This window comes from Peromyscus leucopus, chromosome 16_21 (assembly GCF_004664715.2).
Source record: "Peromyscus leucopus breed LL Stock chromosome 16_21, UCI_PerLeu_2.1, whole genome shotgun sequence".
NCBI classification, from domain to species: Eukaryota; Metazoa; Chordata; class Mammalia; order Rodentia; family Cricetidae; genus Peromyscus; species Peromyscus leucopus.
In genome coordinates this window covers 46,301,113-46,318,052 of record NC_051084.1, presented here as the reverse complement: position 1 = coordinate 46,318,052, position 16,940 = coordinate 46,301,113, and the positions used below count along the sequence as shown (strand labels likewise).

At 37.5% G+C, this 16,940-nt stretch overlaps 1 non-coding gene across 1 annotated transcript; it reads right to left on the bottom strand.

Moving 5' to 3' along the window:
* Positions 1-9,410: 9,410 nt before the first annotated feature.
* LOC114690871 lies at positions 9,411-9,517 on the bottom strand. The gene has a single exon (XR_003734142.1). It is a non-coding gene; the product is annotated as a U6 spliceosomal RNA (small nuclear RNA).
* Between the last annotated feature and the right edge of the window lie 7,423 nt (positions 9,518-16,940).

Below are 16,940 nucleotides of genomic sequence, written 5' to 3'. Positions count from 1 at the left end.
ACAGGAAACAAAGAAATAACACAAGGGGAGAAAAGATATCTGTTGAGATTCTAAAGACACCAAAAGAAAAGCCATAAGGCACTACAAACAGTTTTATGTCTGTAATCTTGACAGCTGAGATAAGATGAACACATTTCTTGAGACAACCATCTCATCCAAAGGCAACTTGAGAAGAAATAGGTATATTAAACATTCTGATGTCTACTAAAATAAATGTTTGCAGTAACGTCTTCCAAATATAGTTAGGAGGTATGTGCTTGTAGTCACGGCTACTTGAAAAAGGTAAGGTTAAAAAGATGACTTCAACACAGATGTTCCAGACAGTCTGGGCAGCATACCAAAGCCTTAGTTCAATTAATCAGTCAATCAAGAAGAAATAATCCCCTAAGTAACAGCAGCCACAACAAGAAAATTATTCTGCATCCAGATAATTTCACCTGCAACCTCTACTAAAGCCAGAAATAACTGAGAACAAGTCTGTATAAGAGCTGAGGAACTGGGAAAATGGAGGACACTTCCCACTCCATTTTGGGGGACTATCATCATCATACCAGCACCAGACACAGAAGGAAGGAATGAAGAACACTGATAGATAAACAACCCTGATAAATATTTAATTTAATATTTATTTAAATTAAATTTATATAAATTTAATTTATTTAAATAAATATTTAATTTAATTAAGAGCAATAATAATTATTTCAGAACACATGAGATGGGTTACTACATGACCACTTGAAATTGATTTTACACTACAATGTTGATTTAATAGTTGAAAGTCAATCAATGTAATAAAGCATTTACTAATAGAAAAATCACATGATCGTATCAGGAGATGCACAAGGAAATATTTCATAAAAAGCTAGAAGAATATGGAAACAAAGTGGTGAAAGTCATTCTTAAAAACAACACACAGCTGTATTAGATCAGTGGAGACATCTGAAGAACTTTTCCTTGTGATTTCTGAACAGTATGAAGAAGTCAGCTTTCTCCTTTAGTCAACAACAACAGACTAGAGACTTTTAGCTAGTCACAGGAAGCCTGGAAAAAAACTTGCACCATTTGGACTAGAAAAGAAGCAAAGCTGTATTTCTTCATGGAAGACATTATGATTTTCAGAGAAGATGTGGTGAGTGCATCTGCAGTGAGCAACTGAGAGGAAGGGATCAGTCTAGCAACCTGGCAGGATACGGTTATGTTTGTAATCAAAATGGAAATTGAAGTAAAAGGTTGAAACACCAATATAAAAAGAACATACGATCTAAAATATTTAGGAGTAACTGACAAATACATGGAAGAAGTAAGTGTGCCCTGAAAACTACAAAATGACATCTGAAAAAAATAACATAGTTAAAAACCTGGGAACTACTTTGTGTTTATGAGTCAGGGATGACAGAGTGGGTCCTCTGTGGTCACACAATCTATATCCACAAATTATAGAATAAAAATTCTTTAGAAATAAAATTGCATTGGTACTTAACTGGTCCAGACTATTTTGCTACTAAGTATGATGACTCATTAACAATTATTTAAGTATATGAGAAAGCATGGGTAACTTCTACACTACCTATACCACTTTAAAGATAAGACCTAAATATTCTTGAATTTTGGTATACACAGGGGTGAGAGGCTGTCTTAGAACCAATCGTTTAAGAATATTGAGAGATGTCTGCTTTGGTAAGATGTTTATCTTGCTTGCTTGTGTGTGTGTGTGTGTGTGTGTGTGTGTGTGTGTAATGTACCAAGAAATTAAAAGTTGATTATAAAATTCATACAGTGATAGAAAAAATACCAAGGAATACCCAGCACAGTTTTGAGAAATATTTGAAAAAAATCTCTAACAACCTGATTCTAAGACATCAAGCTCTGAAGTAATCACAATAGTGTGGGATCAACATCTTGTAGACAATAGATACATGGGACATAAAGGAGAGAGCATACATATACTCACAATAAATGGCCAACTAAGGCTTTGGCCTAAGCTCAAAGATAAGTTGGTGAACTTTTAATCAAGTGCTTCTTGACAACTGTTACAAACTTTATTCCTTGTCTCAAACCACATCACACATTAACTAGAAATAGATTTCACACCTAAATACAAGCCAAATGCTATAAAAGTTCTAGAAAAAGTTACAAAAAATTTGTGATGTTAAGAGAGACTTCATATAAACACAAAATATAGCCCATAAAATAAGAAGACCACCAAAGTCATTAATGTCTGAAATTTCAAATACAATGATAAACAGTGACTATGACAAAAAATATTTTCAAACACATCCAATACAGTGTTCATGTCTAATACACAGGCAATCCAGACAAACCATGGATCTAATATATATCCAATACGGGACACGAGTCTAAAATATATCCAATATATCAGTGTAGCAAGCATCGAGTAAACACCTGAGTCTAAATATATAAAGAGATTTCCAAACAAATTGATTCCAAATAAGTTAACATAAGAAATTATTAAAAAATATGAACAGAGACATCATGGAAAAAAAAGATAGCTAAATGATGAATACAAAGACGATAAAAAATTCTGTTCATTAGAAAGCTGAGCTGGGCGTAGGGCTCTCTGCCTGTAATCCCAGCACTTGGGAGGCTGAGGTGGAAGCATTTTTTTAGAGGCCAGTCTGAACCACAGGGGATACTTTATAGGAGAAAAAGGGGAAGGAGAGACCGAAAGAGAAGGAGGACTAGGGAGGGGAGAAGAAGCAAAAGGTGGGGGAGAAGGGAGTAGTTTATATTTCTTAAGACTTTATGTTATGAAGTCAAATGGTGTACACAGCAATAAAACTGAGACACATAATGATTATGCCAAGTAAAAGGACCTGGAGTATATACAGGGCATGTAGTACTTGGTTCACTATGTATAAATATCTGCTATTTTTTTTAATTTTTACAGACATCGCATACTAGTATGTCAAAATTTGTCAAATGGTGTGCTTTAAATGTATGTACAAAGTCAATTATTCAAGAATAAGCTGCATTAATATTTCACTGGCCAGGAATAGTACTTTGAATGTAATATTCAGTCATTTCAATAACAAGATGTTGATTAATTCTACAGTTTATGCCATCAGTTGCTAAAGGAAACCTTTCACCAAACCTTGCAAGCCTCTCTCTGTCTCCCTAATCACCAATACCACTATCACATCTAAACCAGGGGAAACCCGCTTCAGACTGTCTGCTTTAGTATATCTCAGACCCACAAAAAAATGAGTTCACTAAAGACTTCACAGGTTTCACCACCAATTAGAATAAAGCACAGGAACACAGAACCCACCAAGTCCCACATATATGTCTTCAGTACTAACACCACCCAGGCCTTAGGGAAGCCTCTGCATTGCTCTTGTCCCTGAAATGAGACACTGATTTCAAGTAATGTAAGGTTTTTCAGCTCTGGAGAGACTGGAGGCCAACATTACTTCAGGTTATAAAACCTTATCATACCACCCATAGATTCAGTTTGTTTATTTGCTTAAGACATATAATTTACTGCTATGGTATGAACAAATTATATGTATGTCATAATCAAAACTCAAAACTAAAAAAAAAAAATCTGTTTTCTTCATTGGGAAGAATCATCCTGTGTATAACCTGAGGTATGTGCTTCCCACTTAGGAGACTACTAGACTGGATATTGAAGACATAAATTTTCAGAGAAGCAGGAAATGAGACATAATTGTCAATTGAATATGATAACCATAAACGGGAGACGGACACACAGTGAAGAGCTGAAAGAAGCTAACATCCATCTTAACTTTAACTGCTAAAGAAAGGAGTATAAGGACATCTACTTCTGAAGTCATAAAGTCACAAAAGAAATGGAGGTGGGTTTATTTCCTAGTCAATTCCTCCATGCATCTACTTTGTCTTTGCTAAATTTCACCAAGTGCCCTTAGAAGGCAGCATATTGCAAACCTTAAAACTATTGAAACAGCACTTTTAGTATGTTTATTTATAAAAGTAAGAAACCAAATTTACTTTGCGATTAAAAAAAATCTTACGTCTAAAAAGAAGACATCTTTAAATTATGGTTAAATGTTTAAGCTGAGGAAGTAACTTTGGATAAACACTTAAAGTAAGGAAATCAAAATTCTTCAGAAAGTTCCCTCACTTTGGAACTGTATTAGTTTATCACATTGGGCTTCAAATCTGTTATGTCTAGATGAAAACCTTTTAAAACTGAATTTTTGAGAATTTCATAAACGAGCATAATGAGTTTTGATCAAAATCTTCTCTCGGTCCCTTCCCTTAAATGTTTCCTAAGCCCTCATTCAATTCTTCTCTCCCAACTTCATGGACACTTTTGAAAAATCCACCAAGAGCACTTAGTGTTGCCAGTGCATAGATGTAGGGCCATGAGCAACCGATCAGGGACCACACCCAAAGGAAACTGACTCCTCTACATTGGCAGCCATCTACTGCAAATAATTCTGTGATGGGACTTTGAGAACCCTTTCTCTAGGTCTGGTGAGTTCATGGATAACAGCCCCCACATGTCCACAAAACACTGACTTGTAGCAGTCTTCCCTAGCTCTAGCTCCAACAATCGTCCCATTCTGTCCACCATAATGATACCTCATGAAAGGGGGTGAACACTGTTATGTCTCTTTGCCTGCACCTAGGGCAGTTGTGGATAGCTGTGTTAATCACTATCTATGGCACCAAACCAAACCAAAACAACAACAAAAAACTATTCTCATGAGAGCTGCATGAATGTTAAGCACTGTCTTATTTATGTTTCTATTGTTTTGATAAACACTATGACCAAAAGCAGCTTGTGGAGGAAAAGGCTTATTCTAGGCTGTACTTTCAGGTCATACTTCATCACTGAGGAAAGCTGAGGTATGAAAGACCTCAAGAACCTGCGGCAGAAACTGAAGCAGAGACCATTGGAGGAATGCTGTTTACTGGCTTGCTCTTTCTAGCTTTCACAGTTCATTTTCTTATATTATCTCAAGACCACTGCCCAGAGATGGCACTAATCATGGTGGTCTGGGCCCTCACATATCAATCATCAGTGAAGATAATGCTCCACAGGCTTGTCCACAGGCCAATCTGGTGGGTGCATTTTTTCACGTAAGGTTTTCTCTTCCCAAATGTCCCTGGCTTGAATCAAGTTTACAAAAACTAACCAGCACAGGTACTTAGTGGTCAATTTAACACTATATCCACTTAGCAGATGAATAGCAGTAGGTTCTCCTTGGGTATCTCTGACCTCCCAGTCATGGGTTTGGAGCCCTTGGCTCTTCTGGCTTGGTCCTTAAATCAAATCAGAAAGCTAATGTAGTTATTGTAACTTTTCAGTTATAATGATTGAGTAAGATTGTTGAGGATTCTTCTACCCCAGTATTGTGTATAGATAATACCTTCTAGCACTGTGAAAGTTATCCACTAGGGATGTGTAGGGCCCTGGCTCCCCATATTGAGTAAACTGTTGCCTGCTTGCTGACCTTGACCAGATGTCCTCCCTATGCTGATTCCCTGCTGGTTTCCTTCTTCCTGAAGGCTCACCAGAGGTTCTTTGTTTGTGTATCCTGCATTTGGTGTAAACAGCTTAGATGCACATTGGGTAGTGAACTTCTGTCCTCCAAGGATCCTCCATTGTGCTGTAAGCCTGTATTTAAGGTTTCCTCCCTCCTTCAATTCGGCATTCTGCTGTGGCAAATGACTCGCTGTTTCTTGTCTCTATGTTTTAATCCACAGCCCCTCGCTTGGACATGGTGAATGGGTGGCAGTAGCGAGGGCGTTACCACAACAGGGATAAAGATTCAAGGTGAGTGCCAACGTGCCTTTGCCATGTCTATATGCATATGGTGTCTTTATCAATAGGGTCTAAATACCATGTTCTGCAGGGTACTAAAGATTGATGGCAATAGCCTGTATTATTTAGGGGTTTTATAAGATTGACCAAAAAGGTGCTAAAAAAAAAAACAACTAGCACTAAGGTTTTTTTTTGTTTTGTTTTGTTTTGTTTTTGCCAAGGCTTTTCTACATCTACTGTGATAGTAATATAGTTTCTGTCCTTGACTTTGTTTATGTGGTGGATTAGATATGTGGAATTACCCCTGTGTCTTTGAAATGAAGCTGACTTAATCATAGTGAGCGATATTTTCAGTGTTCTTGAATTTGTTCTGCAAGTGTTTTGTTGACTTTTTTTTCATCTCTGTTCATCTTGGAGATTTGGTCTATAATTTTCTCTTTTTGCTGTTTCTTTATATGGTTTAGATATCAATGCAATACTGGCTTCATAAAAAGAATTTAAAAGCATTCTTCCTTTTTAAATTTTATGGAGTAGTTTAAGAAGCATCAGTTTCACTTATTCTTATTTTTTTAAAGGTTGAAATGGGCTTTTTTAAATTTGTGTCAATACATCTCCATTAATTCTGTTATTTATCAGCATGGGAGCCAGCTCATGGTGACAGAGTGGCTGAATTCACAATCACAGAAAAAAAAAAAAAAAAAAAAAAAAAAACCAGAACAACAAAACAAACAGAAAAACAAGATCAGAGAAGGTTGTTAACCTTGAAAATTTTGATGATTTCAGAGGTCTAATATTCTTTTTTATTAATTAGCATGTTACAATTATGTAAATGGATAAGTTGGTGTAGTGTATAAGTCACAAATTTCTCTTCATGTGTTCAGCATTTAGATACAGGACAGCCTGGATGCACAGGACCACTGGAGTAAGTGAAGCCAGTGTGTCCCATGTTGAACTTGTTTGCCGTTCTGTTTCTATCTTTTCCCAGTGGCCAAGACTTGTTTGTGTCTGATGAAATTCTTTCCAGAGTTGGGTGGTCTCCAAAACTTGCTTTCTCTCAGCTCTTTCACACTCTCCCTCTCTGTCTTCAAAGCTACTTTTTCACTTGTCTATTTACTAGGATCCCAGTATGTAAAAGGACTCACCATCCTCAAGAATCCAGCCCAATCTTCCTCCTTTCTGCACTTCCACACTGGTTTTCCACATCCTGTTTCTTTAGCCCCTAGCCTAGAGAAAGCTTCTGAACTGAAAATCCCCCATTGATGTTCAATGTCTAAATGGTAAGATACTGTCATTACCATTTGAAAAGCCAATAGCAAAACAGAAAAATAACCCTGCACATACCAAGCCTGCAGGATTCACAGAGGCCAGTTTCTCCCGATGCACACTAGTCCTCAGTTTTCATGGCAGTCCTTTTAGTGTCTATACATTCACAAGACCTACATCTGAGTTTATTCTCTTGTTTTCTGATTTTTGAGCTATTTGCTGTTAACACAGTTTTCTTCATGTTGTTCACTCTCAATATTTTATGACCAGCCTTCCATAAAGTACTCACACATCCTACATGTAAGCAAGTATTCCTCTGGACCTTTCATGACTGGCCTCAGTTGATTCTTGTGCATCATTAAGATCGTTCTACATCTCCAGTGAAAGACACTGATTTCATCAGGTTGAATTGTTGACCCAATCAATAAGGCTCTCGCTTTAACTGCCATGCCTATTTTGCTACATGAAGGTATTATTGGCCAGTTCATTCTCAGCTCTGAACACAATGTCCATGATTCAACCTTTCAAACTTTTGCTAATCTCTCAATGTTATGATTAAAAATAAATATCACCTTTGATCTTCAATTAACTCTAACTTAAATATTAATCCTCAAAATTCTATACTCGTGCAAACCAGTCTGTTTCAAAAGAATGAGAGAATTTTAAGCAGACATTTGTCTCTCTTACTTTGACTATCAGACTGAAACAAAGCACCCCCAGGAACTGGAACACTCCCAGGAATTTTCTTTTTTGTCCCCCCTCTTATCTGGTGACTCCATTTAGAGTTCTTTCATATATGTAGTATGACAAAACCCTTCTACAGCAGTAAGCTTCCATATGACTTCCTAGGTGGCCACTAGTTTTATTTGTCCCTCCTTATATTCCCTTCATTAACAATCTTTTCCTTTCCCCTAAGTTTGTTACTCCAACCTCTGTCTCCTCTCCCCATCTCTATATAACTTTGTATTTCAAAGATCCTTCCCTCCCCTGTAGTTCCTTACTCTACACCTAACCTCTATAGTTATATGGATTTGTAGCCTGCTTATCAAAAATTTAAAAGCTAACATTGGCATAAATGAATACATACCACACTTGTCTTTTTGGATCTGGCTTACCTTTCTCAGATGATTTTGGTGTTTTGTTTTGTTTTAACAGTTGAGTAACATTTCATTGTGTAAATATACCATATTTTCTTTATCCACCCATTGACAGACATATAAACTGTTTCCAAATCATGAACATTATGAACAGAGCAGCAATGTCACCACAGGAATCTCTTACTGAAAGAAAGAAAAAGCTGGAACCCAGTACTAGTCAGACCAGGAGCTTGTCTTCTGAAAGAAGTTTTAGAGAGTGCTGACAACTGGTTAGAACATCATATGGGAGAGACTGGAGCCGTGACAATGATAGTTAGGGCCACAACTAGCTGGGACTATTCATCTATGCGTACCCCTAGCCTTCTGCTTAACTAAATATAAAGGTGCCAAGGTGATATGGGGATAGGCACTACATCTCTTTGTAACTCTTCCCAAACTGCCTTTGTTGCCTGAATCTCCTTTTTTCACTTTTCAGTATTAAAGCAGCTCTTTTAATTGGCTAATTAAAGATGAATGACCAGGCCCATCTTGCTATGGCTTCCAGATCCCAGAAATAACTCTTACACCAACAACCCTGTTTCAACATTACTTTTATTCTGACAGCACTAATATTTCCTATTGTATTTAAACCAACACTGTCTACTCAGATGTACTTTATATCATCGTTTGAGGAACACAACCCAACTGAGCCTTGCTTTTCTAATGGAAGCACTTTGTAGTTCTTTAATTCCACACACTTGAAAGGAACATGGTCAGGATATTGTAGATCTTGTTCTTGATATGACCAAGTAATTGTGCTTCATAATGGTTTAGATTTTCAATGTAAGTAGAGACCAGAAAAAAATAGTTTAGGAAACAGAATTGCTAAAAAGAAGGGAAACAGTGAATGTAATTTTATTTACTTAGGAGGCTAATGCAGAAGATCCCAAGGTCAAAGCTAACCTAGGTAGCTCAGTGAGACTCTGACTCAAAATAAAATGTAAAAAGAGGGCAAGGATTCAGTTGTAAAACCACTGTCTTGGCATGCAAGAAGCCTCAGTTTCAATACTTAGTATTGTATTAAAAAATTATACAATGTTCTGGGCAAAACACCACAGAAGATGTGCCCTTAGTCCTCTTCCTGGGAGCTAATAAATTCAGTTTTTTCATCTTTCTTCTAAAAATGTAAAAGGAATGTATGTACTTGGTGATTTGGGGGGGGATTTTAAAGCTTTTTATTTATCAAGAGTGAAAACAGAAAACAGTGAAAAACAGTTGAAAAGGTAACACAGTCAAAGAAATATATGGAACACTTCACAAATTTGTATGTCATCCTTGTGCAGGGGCCATGCTAATCTTCTTTGTATCATTCCAACTTTAGTATATGTGTTGCTGAAGTGAGCACACACTTGGTTGATTTTTTTTATAAAAAGATTAAATAAGAGTAGAATAGTGTTAAAAGAGCTCAACCTGTTATTGAAGCTATATAGATAGGGAAAATATAAATAATTAAAAATTAGAGACAACTGTAATATATTCTTCAGAGGAGGTAAGCTGTATAGGACAAAAAAAACCAACACTAACAGTGAGAGAGCAAAAGAAGGCTGGTGTGAAATAAGTGTGAACACACCCCCAGCTGCTGTGGGATTGAAGTGAGATTTCTGAGTGCTTCATCGGCTCCCTCTTGAGAGCCTTGGGACTTACGTATTTTTTTGTCAGACAGCTGCTAGATCATAGAAGAAAAGCATCTTACTGATGAACAAACCTGTACCATATACACCTGTAAAGCTTGCAAATATACAACAGAGAAGCATCATATTCAGGGTTTCTAAAGAAATGGCTTTTCTAATTTCACCAATGTTTAGGAACATGCCTCCTTTTTCTAATATATTGTACAGTCTTACTAATTTTCAAGAATAAAAAGTGTACTTAAATGTTTCTAATATTCCAGAGTTGAAATATAATGTACTGTAGTAAAGATCACACACACACACACACACACACACACACACACACACACACACACACACACCCCTAGCATGTGTGTATGCATTTGTGATGGTTGGTTTTATTTGACATAACCTAAAATTGTCTGAGAAGAGTCTCAAGGAGGAAATTTTTTTTACATTTGGTTGGCTTGTGGGCAGGTGTATGGGGATTGTTTTCATCAAGATAATTGATGTGGAAAGACCAAACCACTATGGTTAGTTCCATTCCCTACGCTTGAGAACATGAACTGTATAAGAGTAGAGAAATGAATCTTCACAGAAAAAGCCTGGAAAAAAAAGCTGCATATATACTTATCTTGCTGCCTTGACTGTGGATATGATGTGGCTAACTGTTTTAAGTTCCTGCTTGCTGAGTTAACTTCTTCATATGATGGATAATATCTTGAAATAAACTATGAAGTAACATAAATCATTTATACCCTAAGTTGCTTTTTATGAGGGTGTTTTTGTCACAGCAACAGCAACAGAAATACGTTTGTGTGTGTATGTATACATTCAAACACATATACACATATGTATATGCACTGTCCTACATGTAGCTGTCAAAGAAAAATATTATTTCTATATTTAGAAAGTATAAAATATAAAAAATTTAATACCAGTACAAGAAATGTACTGAATTAAAATATGGCTAAGTACTAGCAAAATAGCATAGGATATAGATCCTTCCAGCAAACTGAAATCAGGTCAACATTTGCTATGATTTAGAACATTATGAAGATAAGTGAGATAGTTTGGAAAGAGCATATATTTTGTGTCTCATAAAAATCAGTGTGATAAAAATAGAGGAGTTCAGGACAATTTTGATGAATATGCCAAGAAACATAAAGTATATTGGATGGCTTCTTGGGTTGTAAAGATAAATCCTGAGCCTCAAGCCAATTAAGTTCATAAATGGAGTCAATTCTTTAGAGTCCCTTCACTTCTATAAGTGCAATGTGTCCCTAGGAAGCAGCACTGACATCTCCAGGGAGATTATGCTACACCCACGAGGTCTGTGATGAGGACATCAGGGATACTAAAGAGATGCCAATTCTGATACCTAACATGGTACTCACTGGGTTTTCTGATATTCTAATGACTTGTCTTCCTATGTACAAACAAAACAGCTTAAAAAGTCAAAGGAAAGAAAGAATCTGCTAGACTAGACTGAGTTTGTAATCATAAATGAAGAGATTCTATACGATTTACAGGTCTGCTTTTCTAGTTCTGTGTCTTAGTTAGAGGGTTTCTGTAGTTGCAATGAAACACCATACCCAAAAAGCAAGTTGGTGAGGAAAGGGTTTATTTGGCTTACAGTTCCTTACCACTATTCATCATTGATGGAAGTCAGGACAGGAACTCAAACAGAGCAGGAACCTGGAGGCAGGAGCTGATGCACAGGCCATAAGGGAATAGGTTCTGCTTACTGACTCATTCCTCATAGTTTGCTCAGCCTATTTTTTTAATAGAACCCAAAATCACCATCCCAGGGGTAGTAGAACCCACAATGGCCTGAGCTTCCCCCATCAATGACTAAGAAAAATGCCCTCTGCAGCCATAGTTCTCAACCTGTGGGTTTGATCTCTGTAGAGGTTGAATGCCTCTTTCACAGCAGTCATTTAAGACCATAAAAAAAAATAGATATTTATATTATGATTTAGAACAGTAGTAAACTACAGTTATGAAGAAACAAATATAATTTTATGGTTGGGGGTCACCACAGCATGAACTTTTTTAAAGGGTTGCAACATTAGGGAGGTTGAGAACCGCTACTCTACAGGCTTGCCCATAGCCCCATTTTATGGAGGCATTTTCTTAATTGAGGTTCCCTCTTCCCAGATGACTTTAGCTTGTGTCAAGTTGACATAAAACTGGCCAGTACACTCTTTTTGCAGGCAAGCTTATCTCTGTGATATCAAAGTCTGTAGCATGGAGGAGTCAGAAGCTCAAGTGGTAGTCCCTAAAATTTGCCACAGTGTACGTTGTGCTCCTTGCTGAAGAAGACAGTAGCTCTTAAGCAGCATGGAAAAGTTAGAGCTGTATGAAGTTAGCCCTGGAGTCTACTTCTTCGTGCACAATTGACTTTCCCATATTAAAGTGCATTAGTTAGTTAATACAATAAATAAGGGAAGTGATGCATTTTTTTAAGGGAGGGCATTTATTACATCAGAAACAGTAATGTAAGTTCAAAATTATAAATGCCCATTTTGATATCTGATTTCTTACTAAATTAAGAGACAATCAAACACTTGGCAGCAATTATCACCGTATTCATAAAAGAATCCCATGGGTGAAAGAACAAAAGTAATTTACATGTTATGACTATAAGCATGTATCATTGGTCTCTGTTTTGCACAGTCCTATTATCTCAATTTTCTGCCCTCTTTCATATCATCCTAACAAGGACCTACCTGTTCAAATTTTTCTGAAAGAAGGCAGACTTCATACTGATTTTAAAAACCATTCATCTGCCGGGCGGTAGTGGCGCACGCCTTTAATCCCAGCACTCGGGAGGCAGAGCCAGGCGGATCTCTGTGAGTTCGAGGCCAGCCTGGGCTACCAAGTGAGTCCCAGGAAAGGCGCAAAGCTACACAGAGAAACCCTGTCTCGAAAAACAAAAAAAAATAAAAAAAAATAAAAAAAAAAAAAAACATTCATCATTCATCGGTTTCCATCCACCACAGACCATCAGCCCTGAATCCTGTGTCATTTCCCCTGAGAACATGGTCCCTTTCTTTTGCTATGTGTTCTCTTGACCTTTGTGCTCACAGACATGCAACTTGTATGTGAAACTGCAGGGGGACTGAGAGCAAATGGACTTGAGGGACGTATCTTAGAAATACAGAAATACTGACTATTTGCCTCTTGGAGTAATACTCAGAACTGAAATGTGAGTTCAAACTTAGGTCCAGTGGGCAACTGGATAGTGGCCCCTAAGACAAGGAAGGGAAAAGCAAAGAGGAGTGTGGGTCATTGCTGGCTCCATTTTGTGCTAGACACCCTGCTGGCCCTATTGTGTCACCTGTATCCTCTTTACCAGCCTGCTCTCTCTCCTCCCATGACCACCTGCTTCATTAGCACTGGTCATGGGTGACTGGTTCCTGGCTTTGGAGGAAAGATGTGGATGGGGGCAACAGAATCCAGGCAGCATCACCAGAAAACTGAGGACAGCCAGAGCTGGAAATAAATCTGCGCTGTTTCAGCACAGTGGCTTCTACAGTTGACAAGTTATTAGACAATGTGGAATTGTGCTCATCCTCGCTCTTTTTGTGTGTGTGTGCAAAATTCACCAGCTTGCAGTGTTTCCCCATTTCTATTTTTTTCTTAATGCTTTATAATCCATCCTTTTTGAAGACATTAGGAACTACATTTCTAAGTATATGCCTCAAGTTGACTTTGCCATTTAAACATGTATCTGGCGATTTTTATCTTTTCTCACAAGCAGTGGTCCATCATTAAGGGTAGTTCAGCACATCAAACTGCCCTCGTCCCCTAGGCTGTCCTGAGTAGGATGAGGCCTCAAGGCCCGAGCTCATGAAGGCTGCACTCCTCACTGTGGCTGCCTGGTCCACAGAGGCCTGTCACTCCTGTTCTCAATGCTATCAATACCCTACTCCACAGATAATAACTTCTGGACTGGGAAATGGTTTTGTCTGCTTTTGAGCCATTTTGCTTCTATTTTTAAGAAGCAACTTCTCAAAAGCAGAAAACAGCATCATTGCTGCACCCACATTGCAGTTAATAGTCGTGAGCACTAACAAAGCAACAGTCTCTAGGACTGGAATCATATTGACTTTCTTTTCCTATTCTTCTGGATTTAGTGGAGGCATGTGTCTGTGTGAATTTATCCACATTTCAAAAGAAGCTCCAGGTAAACACTGAGTTGCCCCAGAATAGAACCAGCATGCTGAGAAAGATAGGCTTCAACAGTACAAATAAAGCTTATTTGATGCTTCCCCAAAGATGAAAGGAAATAACTAACAAAGCTAATGTAAAATCTAAGAGAACTTTCTCCAGGTACAAGATTCATTCCAGTCCACACTTATTATTATGAAAGATTCAAAACCCTTAGCTTTAGAGTTTTATACATAGATAAATGTGATAAGAGTACAACAATATATATGATTTGCTCATGAACACTGAATTGGCTTTGAATATAGTTCACTTCCTGTTATGAAAGAGTCACTTTTGTCCTATAAAAGCTTCTCAGTTTCAAGAAGTCCCATTTATTAATTGTTATTCATTGTTGTTCTCAGTATCTTTGCTGCTGGTGTTATATTTAGGAAGTGATCTCCTGTACCAATGCATTCCAGAATACTTCCTACTTTCACTTTTATTAAGTTTAGTGTAACTGGATTTATGTTGAGGTCTTTGATCCATGTGGACTTGAGTTTTGTGCATAGTGACAGATATGGATCTATTTGTCATCTTTTACATATTGACATCCAGTTATGCCAGCATCATTTGTTGTAGATACCTTCTTTTTTCCATTGTATAGTTCTGTCTGCTTTGTCAAGAATCAGGTGTTCATATGTGTGTGGATTAATATCAATTCGATTCCATTGGTCTGTATGTCGGTTTTTATGCCAGTACCAAGCTGTTTTTATTACTATAGCTCTATAGTAGAGCTTGAGGTCAGGGATGGTGATGCCTTTAGAGGTTGCTTTATTATACAGGATTCTTTTAGATATCTTTGGTCTTTTGTTTTTCCATATGAAGTTGAGTATTGTTCTTTCCAAGTCTGTGAAGAATTGTGTTGGGATTTTGATGGGGATTACATTGAATCTGTAGATTGCTTTTGGTGATATTGCCATTTTTACTATGTTAATCCTACATATCCATGAGCATGGGAGGTCCTTCCATTTTTTGATATCTTCTTCAATTTCTTTCTTTAGAGACTTAAAGTTCTTATCAAACAGGTCCTTTACTTGTTTAGTTAGTGTTATCGAAAGATATCTGATGTCATTTGTGGCTATTGTAAAGGTTGATGTTTCTCTGATTTCTTTCTCAGCCCTTTTATCATTTGTGTATAGGAGGGCTACTGATTTTTTTGAGTTGATCTTGTATCCTGCCACTTTACTGAAGGAGTTTATCAGCTGTAGGAGTTCCCTGGTAGAATTTTGGGGGTCACTTATGTATACTATCATCATCTACAAATAGTGAAAGTTTGACTTCTTCCTTTCCAATTTGTATCCCCTTGATCTTCTTTTGCTGTCTTATTGCTCTAGCTAGAACTTCAAGTACTATATTGAATAAATATGGAGAGAGTGGACAGCCTTGTCTTGTTCCTGATTTTAGTGGAATCGCTTTGAGTTTCTCTCCATTTAATTTGATGGTGACTGCTCGTTTGCTTTAAATTGCCTTTATTATGTTTAGGAATGTTCCTTGTATTCCTGATCTCTCTAAGGCCTTTATCATGAAGCTCTTGTAGGGCAAAATACACAGTCAATAAGACAAAAAGACAGCCTAAAGAATGGGAAAAGACCTTCACCAACCCCACATCTGACAGAGGACTGATCTCCAAAGTATATAAAGAACTCAAGAAACTAGACATCAAAATACTGAACAATCCAAATAAAAATGGACTAAAGAGCTAAACAGAGAATTCTCAAAAGGAGAGTATCAAATGGCTGAAAGACATTTAAAGAAATGCTCAACATCCTTAGTCATCAGAGAAATGCAAATCAAAATGACTCTGAGATACCACCTTACACCTGTCAGGACAGCTATGATCAAAAACACTAATGACAGCCTATGTTGGAGAGGATGCAGAGCAAAGGGAACACTCCTCCACTGTTGGCGGGAATGCAAACTTGTACAACCACTGTGGAAATCAGTATGGCAGTTCCTCAGAAAATTGGAAATCGATATACTTCAAGAACCAGCCATACCATTCTTGGGCATATACCCAAGGAATGCTCAATCATACCACAAAGATACAAGCTCGACTATGTTCATAGCAGCAATATTTGTAATAGCGAAAACCTGGAAACAACTCAAATGCCCGTCAACTGAAGAATGGATTAAGAAAATGTGGTACATATACACAGTGGAGTACTACTCAGCAGATAAAAACAATGACATCATGAAATTTGCAGGTAAATGATGGAACTAGAAAATATCATCCTGAGTGAAGTAACCTAGACTCAAAAAGACAAACATAGTATGTATTGAGTCATAAGTGTGTAGCTGGAGGGCTTCTCTCCAGGTTCCCCAAGCCCCGCAGTCCCACAATCCACGTATAAAATAATCACTCAGACGCTTATATTACCTATAAACTGTATGGCCGTGGCAGGCTTCTTGCTAACTGTTCTTTGATCTTAAATTAACCCATTTCTATAAATCTATACCTTGCCACGTGGCTGGTGGCTTACCAGAGTCTCTACATGCTGCTTGTCCTGGCGGCGGCTGCAGTGTCTCTCCCTCAGCCTTCCGCTTCCCAGAATTCTCCTCTCTCCTTGTCCCACCTACCTCCTGCCTGGTCATTGGCCATCAGTGTTTTATTTATATAGAACAATATCCACAGCACTTCCCCTTTTTTCTTTTTTTTAAAAAGGAAGGTTTTAACTTTAACATGGTAAAATTACATATAACAAAACAATTACCGAGCAAGAATTATAGTTACAATATTAAAGAAGATGTCCTATCTATCTTATATTTGTGAGTTTAAGGTTTTATATCTAACTTATCTTTTATCATAACTGAGGAAATTACAACTATCTAGTTTTCAACCACATCAAAGACCTGAGAAGGAACATAATGGTACCTGAGAAATGGTAGACGGATGCAAGCAACTTCGGGAATCTTGCAAGAGTAGACCAAGACAGCTGGCAGCCT